This window comes from Ictidomys tridecemlineatus, chromosome 3, assembly GCF_052094955.1.
Source record: "Ictidomys tridecemlineatus isolate mIctTri1 chromosome 3, mIctTri1.hap1, whole genome shotgun sequence".
Taxonomy (NCBI): Eukaryota; Metazoa; Chordata; class Mammalia; order Rodentia; family Sciuridae; genus Ictidomys; species Ictidomys tridecemlineatus.
Window position 1 is genome coordinate 190,594,171 of NC_135479.1, and position 12,382 is coordinate 190,606,552.

General features: G+C 33.2%; 1 protein-coding gene across 5 annotated transcripts in view; it reads right to left on the reverse strand.

Annotated features, from left to right (window-relative positions):
• The window catches only part of Nrip1 (nuclear receptor interacting protein 1), an 82,388-nt gene that overhangs the window by 53,158 nt on the left and 16,848 nt on the right, over positions 1–12,382 (reverse strand). For 4 of the 5 annotated variants that reach the window (XM_078044473.1, XM_078044469.1, XM_078044472.1 and 1 more), the window contains exon 2: positions 11,278–11,359. The gene's annotated coding sequence lies outside the window, so the exon portion shown is untranslated. Of the gene's footprint in view, positions 1–7,064; positions 7,136–11,277; positions 11,360–12,382 lie in introns of all 5 variants that reach the window. The other variant, XM_078044470.1, reaches the window with a different exon arrangement.

Genomic DNA, 12,382 nt, shown 5'->3' on the forward strand with positions numbered 1-12,382 from the left:
AAACCAACATGAATGAAAAAGCAAATCTTGGGAGACTATATACAGAATACTACAATTTTCACAAAACTTAAAAGCACAAAATTAAATAATGTTACTCAAATATACACGTGAAAGAAAAAAGTATTAATTAAGAAAATAAGTGACTAACATAAACTTTAAGAAAGTGGTCAGACTGGTGAGGGCAGCAGGTTCAAACAAACTCGAAAGAAAAGTCACAATTTGATGCAATATTAGTGAAGTTCTGATTCTGTGTTTACTGTTGGTTCTTAGAGGGTCAATTTAATATTGGGCTTCACAATTTAAATACAGGTTGAGCATCCTTAATTTGAAAATTTGAAATCTTAAAGACTCCGAAATCTGCAACTTTTTGAGCATTGACATGATGCTTAAAAAGTTTCAGATTTTTGGATTTCTGGATTAGGGATGCTCAATTGGGTAATGTTTATGCAAATAGTCCAAAATGCAAGAAACTCCAAAATCTAAAGATTCATAGAGGTGACACTCAAGTATATTCTTGTTTACACTAAGTGTTACGTAATAATAATAATGATAATAGGAGCTTTACTTGGTAAGAATCTTGTTTAGGTAAGCATCTCAGTAATTTTCTTATATGAACAAATGCTAACTGCTAGGCAATACATTTTCTTTATTTTCCTTTTTTAAAATAAAAAACAAAGGAGAACACATACAGACATATACTCAAGCTGAAAGTAGACTTGCAGAGAAAAACTTATATAGCTTGTTAGAAGAATGAGGATTCATTATCTACTATCATTTTGGCCTGAAAACTAACGCCAATGCTTGCTTACTTTTCTTGCCAACAAATTTTAGAATGGTCTCATGGGAAAAGGGTCATTTCATAAAAACCCCTTAAGGTGAGAAATAGGTATGCTAGAGTAATTCAATATGCTTCAGGTTCTTAATGAACTGCATTTATTCTATAAATCTAAACAGGCTTTTCTTCCTAGTTGATCAAACAGGCCAGTAATTATAAGCTAACCATGACTGGCCAAAGTGTGATGAGAAATGCCTAATCATCTTGAGCAAAGTTTCCTTTTATTATATTCAATAAATATAACCTCTTATATTTATTATATACTACTTTTGTCTCAAAAAACAATTACAATTCAATTTTACCAACAACCCTGCTTTATAGGTAGTGGACATATTATTAAGCAATAATTACTGAATACAGAACAATTATCTTTAAAAATAGCTAGAAATGCTAATGATATTCTATATCTACTTTCCATTTAAGTATTTCATGAGTAACTAGCACCTGAAAGGTACTTTACACACAGATTGAAAAATCGTAGCTGTATGCTGCATTCTTATCAAATGCAAAGCAGTACAATAATCTGGTTAAAATTTCTTATTTAAAAAGAAAGGTCAGAGAAAAGCAATTCCTCTTGATAAACACACATAAAAATGTTGAATTGATTTTGTTGGCTTGGATTCCTATTTAATGATATGCATGAATGCTATAATATGCTGCAAAATATTAGAAAGCTAGGTGAGGTAGATCATCTAGTTGGCAGTTGCATACATCCTTTAGAAGGGTGACAGCAACGTGCCATAGTCAAGACAAACATAAAATGAAGTCCATACCATTGGTTTTATGGTGTATTTATTTACTATATTTTTATAAGCTTTAAGACTTCAGAATTGAGGCATTAATTCATAGAATAAATATATTCAATATGCAATTTTAAGACTAGAATAAAATAACCACTAAATATATATTCAGCATAAATGCTTTTTTGAACACTTTAAAATCACTTTCAGTATTACCCCTATTTGTTAAATGGAATACAAAATACTCAATCCATGTAACACTTAATCTATTTTCTATTCTCATTATTATTCTTTTAATTTGTATTCTATTAAAAGTCATTTTCTATCATTAATGGTCATTGTCATACTTTTTGAAAATAAGTAGTTCTAACATCAAAAATATTTCATATAAACAAATATTTCTTTGATATTTTCATTTGGATGTCTAAAGCATCTCAAATTTAGCCTACCAACAACTGAGTCCCTGTTTATTCTAATCTCAGATTGTATCAACCCCAGTCTTCCAATTGTTCAGGCCAAAAACCTGACTGCCACACCCCGTATCCAATTTGACAGCAAATTCTCAGGGCTTTATCTAAAAATATCCGGAATCCAACTACTTCTTACTGCCTCTATTCATGTCATTTTCATCTTTCCTGGATTATTAAAATAGCCTCCTAATTGGTTTTCTTCATTCTATGTTTAATGCCCCATTGATCTATTTAATACAACTGCCACAGGGGTTCTTTTTGGGTTCTCTTCTGCTCAAAACTGTCTAGTAGCATCCTAAACCCTCTAACCTTATCTCCTATGGCTCTTTCACACTCATCCCCCACCAGCCAAAGGGATCTCAAATACTTCCTTTTCTCAAACATCTACATCACTATCTCCCATACCAACTCAGTTTTCACTTCTGGGTGAAGCTTTCCCTGAACACAATCTAAAATTTCATGCCCCCTACCACAGATTTTCCATACCACCTTCTCTGTTTCCATTTTCATTAGCACTCATTAATAAGATACCATAAAAGTGAACTGCTTCATTGTATCTATCTCACCAATAAAATTAAGCTTCCAGGAGGGCAGCAACGCTTCCTCTACCACTCTTTTACTCAGTATTTTATTCCCAGGGCCCTTGAAGAATAACTGGAATATAGCAGGCACGTCATTCATGACTACATTTCATGGTCTCACAGGAGAGTTTCCAGCAATTAACATAGCTATGTGAAGACACTGTGGTGGCCTCCTCAAAGACACACTTTTTCAGCCCTTTTCTTATTTGCTGGCAGAACATTCACTCTTCTCCCTCAGGAGGTGAATCCTGATTAGGTCAAATTACTCATTTTGACCAGTTATGTTTACTCTAACCATAAAGGGGCTTAGGCATGGGCATATGACATAATTTTGTCGAGTGAAGTTTACTGGGAAATGTTTTTCTCACTTAAAAAAAACAAAAAACAACAACAACAACAAAAACTAAAAACAGCATGGGAAAATGCCCACCTTGCAACAATGAAGAGTGCCACTGCCAAGCAAAGGACAAGGGAAAATGTCCCGTGGGTCAGTCCTGATAACACTATTATGACAATTAATTAACTGTTTGTACCTAAACCTTCTGGTAGGTAAGATGATACATTACTTACTATTTAAGTATCATCTTTTATTACTTATATTTTAACTAACATAGAAATACTGTTCAACCATTCTGTTTCCTTTAATGTGTTATGTCAAAATAAACTGAAGGTGGATTCATTCACCTGATGGAAGTCAGGTGCTTCTACCTTGCCCACCGCTTTTTTTTATGCTGTATGCCTATAGAATATGTCATATCACAATAAAAACAAGGTATTTTGAGCTATTTTCTGACAGTAATAATGTTATGAACAGTGTGGCTGTTCTTAATGGAAGAAGTGAAATATATGACCAAAGCAAATGCAGCCAAGTGTAGAAGTTTAAAATAATTTAAACAGTAAAATCATGTTCCAAACCACTATGTGCCTAGCAATGCTCTGCAGAATGATAAATACTTATCCAAAAGAAAGAAAAAAAGAAGGGAGGAAGAAGGGAGAAAGAAAGCTGGATGGTAATGGGGAGGAAGGGGGTATAAGACTAATAAACTCAGAGGATGATGAATTAAACAAAAGTAATTATGTTCCCTTTGTGTGTGTATACACTCCAGAAGGCAGTTAGGGGATACCATTCACTTGAGACATTCTCCTTCAACTCTGAAGCAATCCTAGTCCTAGTGAGTCAGTGATGGTTTAAGTCAAAGGGTTTTGATTTTTAACTCAAACTACTAGTAACAAAGTCAAAACTGTAAATGTCTAAAACTGTAACTCTTCAAGTTCCCAGTATAACTTAACACGATATAATGCCTTTCCATGAAAGTCCAATAAATTTGAAAATTCTTATAAATTTATTAATGAAATGCTCCTATCATTGAATAACTTACTCTAGAAATATCAGGACAAAAATAAACAATATTAAAAATTTTAACTACAGAATACACTTAATATCTGTAATATATATGGTAAATAATTATCAATGTTTATTTGCTATTATTTTCTAAAAATTATTTGGATGAATTATGGCTCTGAAAAAAACTTACTAAAAGGAGATTTTTACATTACATATATTTTTGGACATTCTGTGGCTTTACAGTGTTAATACAGGCTTAACTTATACATCTTCTGTGCCTCTGCACAGAAGAAAAGGGAAGATTTTCCTTTGAAATTTTACATCGTCTCCAACAGTAAGTGAAAGCAATAAATATTATTCTTCAAACACAGTCATTGGATCAATTTACCTGAGACTTTAGTTCAGAGAGGATACCTGATCATCTTAAGGTTGACTATATACTGATCTCAAGCATAAGCCTACCTCCTCCTGGTCCTTACCTCCTCCTTGCTTCTTCTTTGGGGTTCTACAAATACAGGAAATGAGGCAGAAGCACAGAAGATGTATAAGTTAAGCCTGTATTAACAGTTTAAAGCCACAGAATGTCCAAAAATATATGTGATGTAAAAATCTTTTTTTATAACATATAAGTTGGTCTCTGTGACTGCTAGAAATTCAGAAACGGGTCACAGGGAAAGCTGAAAAATTAAACTGAACGTCTCTGAATTTCCTTCTCTTAATGTAAACCAACTGAATAAGCACTACTCAATTTTTTTTAAAAAAAAAGTATTTAATTCCAACATTTTATCAGTAACCATGACATCAAAAAAATAATAACTAAAACAGTCAAAGCTATGCATGTGTACGATATGAGAATAACAAAAATAATTAAAAACTACTGCATACTATGGGCCAGAAACTTCGCAAACAATCCTATGAAGTTGTCCCCACTTTACGGAGGAGAACCCTTAGAGAGGTAAAGTGATTTGCCTATTATCAACAATAAATAAGTGGAAGTGTTATGATCACACCTAAACTGTCTGGTCTGTTCAAAACCACCACACCACAATGTCTCAGTCCTTGTCAACTTTAGTCCACTTACACATAACATTGCTTTGACTCAAATGTGGTGTCCTAAAAACTAAGTGGCCTCAAATATACTTCTGTACCCTAATGATGATGCAACATGGAATATAAGTTTTAAAATAACTACATGGTAGGTTATTTGCAGTTTTTATAATTAGCTTTTATAAAGCAGATGCAAATAAATACCAGTTATTAATATTAGTACTAAGTCAAACATTATCATATTAAGTCATTATATATATAAATCAGATATTAATCAATTTCACAGAGGAGGCTCAGAGAAGTTGAGTAATTTGCAGGTAGATCTGGGATTCAAATGCAGGTCATTGTGTTTTGTTTTTTTTAAAACACGTTCCAAAAACAATACCCAATAAAGCCTTCACAGTGTCATACCAATTGCTTTGGTAATCAGATTCCTGATCATTTCATGAGAAATGGACAGTCTCTTTATAAATCATTGGTCAGATAATCCGTGCCTAGGGCTATTCTAAAGACACAAATATAATTATAAGTCCTTGCTGACCTCACTAGACTCTCTAAATAAAAATATATTTCTAGGGTAGTCTAGCCTCTGGCAGTTTCTAGTGCCAAATTCACCAAATACATAACTTTTGTTACTACTAGGGCATAAACACTGTGAATTTTCCTTACTGGAATAAAGTCTATGAAAACCTTTTGCAGGAAAATCTTCAGGACATTTTAAGTTTCAAAAAGCTGAGAAAATGTTGATGCTTCAAAATAAATCTTGACCCAGTAAGAACTGGCACTGGGCATTTTATTTTCTTGCAGTCAGCAAAACTTCAAACCTATAAAAATTCAAATAGTAGTTAAGGGCATGCATTTTGAAGTAGTTCCATATGTGGTGAGTCACTTCCAAACTCACTCTTAATATTAAAAACTTTTAAAACCTCAATATGTGGGTAGAAATCACTTATATAACCTATTAACTGCCATACAATGAGAGGTAAAATGAGTCTGTGTGATATTTTATGAATTATTTTCCCTGAAAACAGTTTACCCTGGGGGAAAGAATGAATAGTATTACTGACCCTGATGCACCCCCTTGCTTGGTAGTGCAAACAAACTCAGAAATTATTGTTCCTGACCCTGTACTGATCTAGATCTTTGTAAAAATACAATGAAAACCAGTTTAATCACCCAACAAACATAATATGCAAGTAGATAGGAGGAGAGAAGAGTTGGAGGAAATGGAGAATTGGGTCAGTGGGTGGCAGATCATAACTGGTTCAAACCTGAATTCGAAAGCATGGACAAGGGGTTTGTGAAAAATCTTAAAAGCAGAGGCAAAGAAAGAAAAACAGAAAATGAGTGGAAGAAAAAGTCCTAACTTACAGAAGACTATGCTACTGAGTTTAAAAACTTATTTTGATTCTTTTAAAAATGCATTCAAATTACCAATACTGTCATTAACACATTATCTTTCTAAGAGTACCATGATAATAATATACTTTGTGTATTTCCTTATTTTTTTTAGCATAATATTCCTAAGACGTATGTTGTGCGCTATTTTACAGATCAGGAAACTGAAGCCTAGGCTAAATGATATGGTAACAGTCTATTTGGAGATCCAGGGCTCAAATAATCTTAGTATTCTCATGTCAGCATTTTGCATAAACTGTATTAAACTGTGGCTATCATTGTGGCTGCTTTTAGTGTCTACAAAAGAAGTTAAAGACAGAAACAGTCTAGTCTGCCCTCTAATCTGTGAGTTTTGCATTTGAAGATTAACCATCCCTGAATCAAAAATATTTGAGAAAAAAAGTGTATGTTCTGAACATACACAGACTTTCTTTTTCTAGTCATTATTCCTAAACAATAGAGTGTAACAACTATTTAACAAAGCATTTACACAGGTATTATAAGAAATCTAAAGATGAATTAGAATATAAGGAATCACATAAGTCATATGCAAATACTATGCCATTTTATATGAGGAATTTGAGTATCTGAAATTCTAAAGAAGGGACACTCTTGGATAATGAGGGGTGACTCACTGACTCCCTTTACCTGAAGCTTTGGTTTCCATGGATCCAGTTTCCTGAGGTCAACTGAAGTCCAAAAATATTACATGGAAAGTTCTAGAAATAAATAATTTATATGTTTTAAATTGCATGTCATTGTATGTAGCATGATGAAATCTCAATCTATCTCACTCTGTTGCATGTGAGATGTGAACCATCCCCTCTTCCAGAGTATCCACTCTGTATGTACCAGCTGCTCATTAGTCATGCAGTTTTCCTCTCATTTATCAGATCAGTTACTAAATATCACAGTACCTGTATTCAAGTAATGATTATTTTACTTATTAGCGGCCCCAAAGTGCAAGTAATTTGTTTATGTCAAAGAAACCATAAAGTAATTCTTTTTAAGTGACAAAGAAAAAGTTCTCTACTTAATAAGGAAGAAAACAATCATATGCTGAGGTTGTTAAGAAGCATAGTAAGAACAGATTTTTTATCCATGAAATCATGAAGAAGGAAAAAGAAATTCATGCCAGGTTTGCTATGGCACCTCAAGCTGTAAAAATTATGGCCACAGTGCGTGAGAAGCGCTTAGTTAAGATAAAGGCATTTAATTTGTATATATTAGGAAAAAAAAATCCCAAGATACACATAGATCAGTTTCAGGTATCCACTGGGGCAGAGGCGGGGATTGGAAATATATTCCCTGTGGGGACTACTGTATTCATTTAATAAGTTATGCTATAAAAGAAAATCAGCATGCTGATTTTAAAACCTTTGGGTAAAAAGTGAGAAGTGGGATAGCTGGGCCAAATGGTGGTTCCATTCCAAGTTTTCTGAGGAATCTCCATACTGCTTTCTATAATGGTTGCACCAATTTGCAGTCCCACTAGCTATGTATTAGTGTATTTTTTTTCCCACATTCTCACCAACATTTATTATTTGTAACTTGATAACAGCCATTCTGACTGGGGTGAGATGAAATCTTAGAGCATATTACAGTGACATAGCCACATCAATTTTTTAAAAAATATTTTTAATTGTAGATGAACACAATACCTTTATTTATTTTTACGTGGTGTTGAGGAACCCAGTGCTTCCACATGTGCTAGGCAAGCACTCTAACACTAAATCAGAACCCCAGCCTCACATCAATGTTTACAAGCAGCTCAACTGACAATAGCTAAACTATGGAATCAACCTAGGTGCCCTTCAACAGATGAACAAATTAAAAAGTATATATATGTATACACACACACACACACACACACACACACATATACATATATATGTATATATATAAAACTTATATATGTATATATAAATTATATAATATAAATTAATGGAATATATAAATGGCATATTACTTAGCCTTAAAGAAGAATGAAATTATGGCATTTGCCAGTAAGCGGATGAGCTGGAGAATATTATGCTAAGTGAAATAAGCTAATCCCCAAAAAACCAAAGTCCAAATGTTTTCTCCGATATGCAGATGCTAATTCACAATAAGGGAAGGGGAGCTAGGGAAGAATAGAGTTACATTAGATTAGACAGAGGAGAGTTGGGGGATGGGTAGGAGGGACAGTAGAATGAAACAGACATTACTACCTTATGTACATAAGCTGTGTGACCAATGTAATTCTACAACATGTACTATCAGAAAAATGAGAAATTATACTCCGTTTATGTTTATCAAAGTGCATAAATGTATTCCATCATGTATAACTAATTAGAAGAAATTTTAAAAATTTAGAAATAAAGTACAAAATTATTCTTGATTTGCAAAAAGAAGAAGAAGAAGAAGAAGAAGAAGAAGAAGAAGAAGAAGAAGAAATAGAAAGTTAGCATGATACCTCCATTTCACAATAGCCAAGGTAAGAAGAGGTTACACTATTTAAAGGCTTAAAACCTAGAAAAATAGCATTGTGTGGTCACCAGACTAAGTTTAAATTATACATGACTTTCCAAGAAATGCTGTAAGATGCTTTTTTCCCTTAATAGAAATATATAGGAATACTTAAATAAAATAATAACTGAAACTTACATACAGTTAAGAGTATCTATTTGACTACATAAAGTTACTTACAGTTCAATAAAAGGTTTTTTTTTTTTTAAGTATTTTTACAGGGTCTTACACGTTATATTTCCAAAAGAATTACTTAAAGACAGGAGAATTTGTCTATTTAATACTCTTAATTCTAAGATGATAATGATAAACTCATAAATGGATAATTTACACTGGATTTAAAAGTGTAACAATCTTCTTCAAAACTGAGCTTTAATGTTTACCTTTTAAATACTTACCTTCAATTTAAAAAGACAACTTTAAACACTACAAAATCCAGCATTTCTGATCATATAATTTCTTTACAAATCAAATACATTTGTAAAAATGAAATTCAACTAATATTTGGGGTTAATCTACAAGTTCTATTATAGTCCTAATTTGCTTATTTTACTTTCTTATTTGTTTTTATCTTTCTCCTATGACTGTTAAGAGGGAAAAGAAAGTGCTGTTTAACCAATAGTGAAAAATCTTGAACATGAAAGACAATTTCTATTCTAAAAATTCAAAACAATATGTTGAGGAAGATGAAAAGAAAACCTATGTTCATCTAATCCTGGAAATTCTTACCGTTTGACAAGTGACTAAGAAAATTTGTAAAACTGATTTGTATTATTTCATGTGAATATAAATCCTGAATATTCAGGCAATAAGGTAAAAACTACCACCTTAATAAATATATTATTTTATTACATAAATTTATGATTCTTGTCTTCATCTGTTTCTATTCCAAGCAAGACAGCTAGCCTAAGTTTTTAAAAAGGAAAGCACGGGCTGGGGTTGTGGCTCAGCAGTAGAATGCTCGCCTAGCATGTGCAAGGCCCAGGGTTTGATTCTCAGCACCACATAAAAATAAATAAATAAGTAAAAAATAAATGTATTTTTTTAAAAAAGGAAAACACTAGACAATCAGATCATGAGGGCACTGCCTTCATGGCATTAGTGCCCTTATAAAACAAAAGAAAGCAAAATAAAAGGCCCCAAGAGGTCCCTGGCCCCTTTTGCCAAGACAGCTATCTATAAGAATGTGGGCCCCTCATCAGACGCTGAATCTGCTGGCACTATGATCTTGGACTTCCCAGCCTCTTAAACTATAAGAAATAAACTTAAAACTGTACGAAATGAACTTTTAGTGTATATAAGCTACAGGTCTATGGTATTTTATTATAGTTGCCTACACATTAAAGTACAAATGTCAAAAGCACAAAGCGGTAAGTTTCTTGATTACCAATCTTCTTTTTTTTTTTTTTGGTACCGGGAATTGAATCCAGCGGCACTTAACCACTGAGTTGCATCACCAGTACTTTTCATTTTTTTATTTGAGACAGGGTCTATGTTGCTTAGGGCCTCGCTAAATTATGAAGCTGGCTTTGAACTTGTGATCCTCCTGCCTCAGGCTCCTGAGTTGGTGGTATTACAGACTTGTGCCACTGGACCCAGCAGCAATCCACCTAATATCCTTTCTTCCCAGTTACGTGTCACCTACTACAGGATCTACAAGAAGATCAATTATAAGGCTACATCAATCTAAACATGGAGAAAATGCAAAGAGAGAACTTAGTACATGGATCTTCAGAAGCAGACACAAATGGCATGGTTGAGTTGTCCATGGATCCCATACATAGATCTATAGGCATATAGGTAGCAGCTGATCCCTACACTACATGGTAGAGCTACTGTGGGTAGGAAGACTCTAAGATTGCCTAAATGTTTTAATACATACTTCATACAATCTTAAAAGAAACTTAACACATTTCATTTTCAAATCAAGGCATCAAGGCATTCTTTAAAATAGTTCTATACTTTTCTTTTCTTTTCTTTTTTTTTTTTTGAGATTAAAAATTTATTAAAGGACAGAAGAAAAGACTTCTCCCGGAGGAAGAAGGGGACCCAAAAGGTGGAATCCCAGTTCTATACTTTTCAGTGTAGGTAAAATATAAACAATTTAGATGATTAAAATAGATAAAACTGGTTTGATCTAAATCAGAATTTTTTTACTTGCTTACACAAAATTCAGATTTGTCAAGACTAAAATACATTCTTCTTCTCTGTGACAAATGTCAAACTAGTTTATCCAGAACTGAAAGCTAAAGAAAAATAAATAACACAATATGGCATAAAAGTCTTACTTTCCTATCACTGGAAAGGCTTTACTGAATTTTTAAAAATGGAGCAATAAAACAAAATACAATACCTTCTGGATGTGTTTCTCCCAAATGTTAAAATAATAGGTCCTGAGAACAAAGTTCTGAAACAGTTCACAATCCAAATATTCCCTGAAAATGAAGAGAAATATGCATTACTTCAAGTGAATCTTATCTCAAAGAATTTCAACAGCTCATTTTAAAATGGAATTTAATTACTCAAATCTTTACAAAAAACATTAAAAAACATGTGTTTCGAGATAAAAAGTATTCTTATACATGCTTTCCTTAAGCACAGTTATTGACTGCATCTGATGAAACAACCTGTATTATAAGAATTATTCATAAAAATACACTGTCTTTATCTTAATGTAAAAATTGTCACCTATTCTCAAGGATATGAGAAGCTAATGTCAAGAATAAAGAGAAATTTCCCTCAAGGATTTTGGGAGAAAGAGTCCCCAGATTATCTGACAGTCATCACAGTGTTTGAAACACATTTCTTCTCTAGACCAAAAAGAACAAGAAAATATCAAACTCAGAATGAGAACCTCCTAGATAAAGAATGACACTGACATATAAGAAAGTTTACATGTTCAGAAAAAAAAAAAGAATGGATGAAAGTTTTTGTCCAGACAGAGACAGTGTCTACACTTTAATATTGTGGTGGCTGAGGAATCTTTATCTTGATCAAAGGCCAATGAACAGCAAAGCTAGCTGGTGACAAGGAAGGTGTGATGCAGTTCACTCCCTGATCTCTCTATAGCACACTCCATTTGCTTGAGCTTGTACTAACTACTCTGCTAGAACTCTTAAATTCTTAGCCCATAACCCATGATCAGTTCTCAAGGACTATAGCTTTGACTAAATAAATCCATAAAACTGAATCTAACCTCCCAAAATAGCCATTTTTTATTACCACTTCATTTTACCAGGGCCCTTCAGTCTCCTTGAAATCACAGAGAGGTACCAATTTTTTTTTTTTAAAGTTATGCTCTCTGAACATCCCAGCCAAGTAGGCTTTTCAACCTAAATTGCTTGCTCTGTATCATGCTGATTGTTATTCTCCCTGTGACTGTTGAGCCTTATTCTTCTTTGATTCCCTCAATACTTACTGTGGTGCAAAACATATAGCTGGTGCTTACTAAATGTCTG